The 5,576-nt window shown below is 39.6% G+C and overlaps 1 pseudogene; it reads left to right on the top strand.

The window, feature by feature from the left end:
* The first annotated feature begins 1,037 nt into the window (after positions 1-1,037).
* Positions 1,038-5,362, top strand: LOC140377660 (galactosylceramide sulfotransferase-like; annotated as a pseudogene).
* The last annotated feature ends 214 nt before the right edge of the window (positions 5,363-5,576 follow it).

The following is a 5,576-nucleotide window of genomic DNA, read 5'->3' as shown; positions in this document are numbered from 1 at the left end:
GGGCTATTTGACCACGCCGCGGCTCTGCAGCCACGGCCATTTTTTACACGTTCAAAATGGATTAGGGGCTTGGGGGCACCACTGAGGATTTCAGCTTGGGGCTCCCAAATGGCTAGCAGCGGCCCTGCATCACATTAACATTTGTTTGCTTTGTTTATTGCCTCTGAGAGCAATTTGTCCGGGTCATTTTGTTCAACTCATCTCACTTTAGTAATGATCTGCGATGGTAAAGAATAGTCATAAATGCATGGACTCACAGATCATTAGATAGTTCCACTGTGGGTGGGACAGACAAGCCGGTGTCATCTATGCAACAAAGGACACCAGATAATGAAAAGAGAAGGTATGACAACAGCCTTTGGAGCCCAGCAATACAGAAGGGTGAGTACGGCCACCTATGCTTTCTTTAAGTATATTTTAGTTATTGTACTTGCTAAATAGCTGCTTTATTTAGCAATAGAAAACACCTGGACTGGTATGATCGATATGTCTTAACTACTTACTAAGCTGTGCAGATGGCTCCAAGCCTTCATTGTATGGTATCATAGAAATACATGTTCAGTCAAATACAATACATTCATGCATGCAAAAAAAGAGGAAATGGAATGAGCTCTACTTTTCTATGACTCCTTCATTTCTAACAGATGTAAGTAAATCACCGCAGTCACAAAAAACAGAAGCTCCGTTGGAAGCTATTTAAAGGGAAGAAACTAAACAAACTAAATTAGTATTATTCTTTCGCTGGCCAGTCCAAATTTCAGTGCCGTACTTTTCCGGTATGTTGACTCACTGGCGTCTGAGCCCCTATAGAAAATAATGTGCCTTTTGTCTTGTATTGTATTTGTGTTGTACTGTCTGTCTGTGTGCTGTTTAACCCGGGGGTGAAAATATTTTATTTTATTTTAGGGACCAAGTAGGTGTCTGAAATAAAGCTAATAATAGTGATGACAATGATGATGATGATGATGATGATGTTGATGAACAGTTCCTATTGCAAAAGACTTTTTCAACAGAGTTAGAGGTGCGTTTGTCTGTTTTCTCACTGTGGTTTCTCTCATCAGATATACACTCGGAGTCTGTCTGCATCATGCTCCAATTAAGAGTCAATCTGAAACGTGCGAGCGCTCTTTGTATCATCACCATTCTGATCTACTGCCTCTGCACCGTCCACCTCCACCACAGCCTCAATGAGTAAGAAACAACCAGGAGCTCACAACAAGACACTACAATCATGACAATAGGACTTTTGTGCACATGGCATTAAATAGAGACAAAAATCTTCCCTGTCTGCTGATCTTGATTAAAAAATATTAATAATAGTTGAACAGGGTTATTATGAGTGAGTTAGTAGCATATAGTATAGTCACTGTAGGAAAGTCCATCCGGACCAGAACCTCTCGGCATAAGAACAGTTTCTTTCCCTCTGCCATTGGACTCATGAACACTCTTTGCACTTATTGCACTGTTCACTTTTTATTGCCCTACATATTTTATTCTATGTACATATCATGTCTATCTTTAACTTTACTTACCTATTTTTAATATCCGGTAGTTATTTATTGTCCATTGTTTTTTTTGTATTCATTGTTCAGTGTTTGATGTTTGTTTGTGTTGCACCGAACCACCAGGACAAGTTTCTATGTTCGTGAATCCTGTTCATTGACAAATGGCAATAAAGCTTATTCTGATTCTGATATATGTGTGTATATATATATATATATATATATATATATATATATATATATATATATATATATATATATATATATATATATATTGGCATATGGTTTGTGCAAAAATAAATGTAACTTTATCTGCTTTAATGAACATGAAGACAACAATTTATTGATTGATCTGGGCTGAATGTGTTATTTGTACATTGTACAGTTTGTATTGTGTATGTCTCCTGTGTTTCACTCTTGTATTCACCAACCATGAGCAGAGGGTACAGTATATGGCAGAGCAAAACCATGACAGAGATCCATTTGTGATCCAGAGTAAGTGTGCAGGCTGATCAGGACCACTCTCTCAACCTACAACTAGATTACATACTTTCATGACTTATGTAAACAAGATAATCACTGTCCAGATAATCACTGTCTCTCTATGAATGAGTAGCAAGGACTTGATAAGAATCTGGCCCTCAGTTCAGGGTTCAGATTAAGGATTTTCACTTGTATAGCGGCGCTGCTAAACAATCTGTTCATTTTTTCAAATTTGTATAGCAATTTGATAATTGCATAGCAAAACACGAAAGTGACTAACAATCAATATTTTCTGTTGATGTAACAAGATTATTTATTTCAAATGTATTTGTAAACGTTCTATTTAAAAAAAAAAACTCCTAACAAATGAACTTTTAAACACTTTTTTTAAACAGAAAACTTGCAAATAAAATTAGTTGTTGAACAAATTAATTAACACCAAGTTAGATTCCCTTATTTACAACTTTCTTCCATATCATCATCAATCAGATGACTATTTGCAGGAGTCTCATTTACATATTAATTGTCTTTACACTCACAAAAAATATGCATTAAGCTTCTGATGGAAATATAAAGGTTGCTGTGGTGTCCATCATGGTGTATTTATTGTGTTATTCAAATTGTACCGCTCTATTTGACGTTCCATTCCAGCTATAAAACTTTTCCATTTTTCGTTTTTCTACTTGATGACGTTCTCTAAGTACTCTCGTCTCGGCTCCAGCTGCACATTTGATGACGGTCCCTAAGCACTCGTCTCGGCTGCACATTCGGATGAGTGTAATTCACTGAGCCCAAAATACGCATCTGATTGTTAAAAACGGGCTTATGTCACTTTGCAGTGTAAATATGATTATTTTGGCATGTATATGATCTGCAAAGACTTTTGCGTTTAGGAGCTATTGACCTCGGAAGTCTGTATCTGTAACGCTAACTTTGCCGCACGTGGCTCCTCCCACTTTCAGACTCGATCTGAGACAGCAGCAGGACTCGTCACGTCAACACAGCATCCTACATGTGTCATGATGTTATTGACAATCATTTGACGAGTGATCAATACTTTTAGGCGCTTTGGTTATACAATTGAACACACATTTTCTGCGATACAAAAGCACTTTTTTCTGACGAATGCATCGCATTTGAGAGAAATTGCGTCGCATTTTGCGATGCGATACCGCTTAGGGATCATCTCAAAATGGGTTGAAGCTGTAAAGACGTAATATTTTTCGTCTTGGGGGGCGGGTTGAACCTACATTTCGTCTTTTTGTTGCTTTGAAGCTTCAATACATCCTTGTGGCAGTAATTGTTTTGAAATGCTAAAAAACTCTCAGCAACGAGCATTGGGTGGCGGGTGCGGCGCGGAGCACGGGGAGTGCGTACGGGGGAGCACGGCGCACCGCGGCCTGTGCTCGCACCGCGGCCCGTGCTCGCACCGCGGCCCGTGCTCGCACCGCGGCCCGTGCGCACGGGCTGCGCGCGTTGTGATCACGGCACGCAGTGGCCCGTGCGAGGGAGAACCTGCCCCGCTCCCCGCGCTGGCCACGGCGCGCCGTGGACCATGTGGATTGAGTAAACAAACATGCGCAACAGGTGACATTATTTGGAGAATTCATAACTTCTACTGATAAACATACTAAAGGATGTTCAGGGACTAAAGGTGAGCAGGGTCTATCAAGCTACTATCGTTTTATCAACGCGTTAACATTTTATGTGAAGCCAGTCTTTCGTCTTTTGTGGGGGAGGGGGTCCAGAGAGAGACGAAAAAAATTACGTCTTTTCAGCTTCAACCCATTTTGAGAAGATTCCTCCTTAATCTGAACCCTGCAGTTAGTGAAATATTAATTGGTAATATCAGTTCACCAATATGTCCACATTTAAGTAGTAGTAGTAGTAGTAGTAGTAGTAGTAGTAGTAGTAGTAGTAGTAGTAGTAGTAGTAGTAGTAGTAGTAGTAGTAGTAGTAGTAGTAGTAGTATAGTATTTAGTAGCAATATTGGAATAGACAGTAGCACTAGTGGTAGTAGCCGCCATAGAATAGTTTCAACTATAGTATTTTTGAGGATCTATATTTGAGTTATTCCTGCTGCTATGTCTGAACAAGTGTCATTTTGCTTTGAAAACACAATCTAGGTTTATGTTTTTTATGACAGAAGACATTCTTTACAAAAGTTTCACTAGATGGAAATAAGCTTTATTCTCCCCAGAGTGAGGAGTACTTTCTCTTGTTTGCACGTTTGCTTACTTTTTAATGTTCTGTTCCACGTTCCCTGTGCCTCGGTCTTGTGCTCCTGTGCAACTCCAGCACACTTCCCAAAACATCTCGCAGCATTCTCATGGCTGTGTCCCAAAAATGGATATTATGTTCTTGAAGACCCATAAAACTGCCAGCAGCACCATCATTAACATCATTTTTCGTTTTGGCCAAAAGCATGGACTCAAATTTGCCTTTCCCAACACCAGGAACGCACCTTTCCACCGCACATATGTCAAGGGATACCAGTCCGGGCTGTGCTTTAACATCATGAGTAATCATATGAGGTTTAATGCCCCTGAAGTCTCTCAGGTTTTGCTTCAAGACACTGTTTATGTCACCATCCTGCGAGATCCGGCTGAACTTTTAGAATCATCTTTCCATTACTTTAGTCCTATCATTCCGTTGACGTGGTGGATAAGAGAAGGATAAAGTGACTGAATTCCTTCGTGATCCAAACTACTACTACAAACCAAATGGATTGTTCTCTTTCTATCTTAAAAATCTACTTTTCTTCGACTTTGGATATGATAATAATGTAGATGAAGACGATCCAATAGTGGAACAAAGCGTTTTGAGCTGGTGATGTTAACAGAGCACTTTGAGGAATCTCTCATACTGCTCAAGGACGCCCTCTGCTGGAGCATGGATGAAATACTCTTTTTCAAGCTTAATTCTCGCAAGGAATCCACTGTATCAAAACTGACTCCTGAACTGAGGCAAAAAGCCCTCAAGTGGAATAGCATTGATTAGAAACTATATCAATATTTCAATAGGACTTTATGGCACAAAGTGGAATTGTATGGGAGAGAACGAATGGTACAAGATGTGGCTGAACTTAAAAGGAGAAATGCTAAAATGATGGAAACGTGCGTCGAAGGGGGTCATTCGGTGGACGCTGCGAGCATCCACAGTGCAGATTTACAGCCATGGCAACCAGTGGGAGAGAAGTCTATAGTCGGATACAATCTTAAAAGTAACATTGATAAACAATATGAGGAGCTGTGCAGGAAGATGCTGAGTCCAGAGCTGCAGTACATGTCTGACTTGTCTCACCGAACTGTGGGGGTCTGTGAGAAAAGTCACTAGATGGTGAGACTTTGATGCGTTCCATGGATATATTTGTGTGTATAGCAGTGTTGGATCCCTGTAAGCTAACTTCTTCCTGCAGTCCACATCAGAAAAACACATTACGTACAAGTTCAAACCATTATATAAAACAAAAGAGGCATACGATTCAAAATACATAAAATATTACATTTATAATTAACATCCTCATACAATTGCATTTGATTGTTCCAATGAAGTATTTTTATTTATTAATATTTACAGTGTTTGCAATGT

This window comes from Eucyclogobius newberryi, unplaced genomic scaffold (genome assembly GCF_026437365.1).
Source record: "Eucyclogobius newberryi isolate DKJ021-1_F unplaced genomic scaffold, fEucNew1.0.hap1 SCAF_4, whole genome shotgun sequence".
Lineage (NCBI taxonomy): Eukaryota > Metazoa > Chordata > Actinopteri > Gobiiformes > Gobiidae > Eucyclogobius > Eucyclogobius newberryi.
The sequence above is the reverse complement of the archived record's forward strand: the minus strand, read 5'-3'. Positions and strand labels throughout refer to the sequence as shown.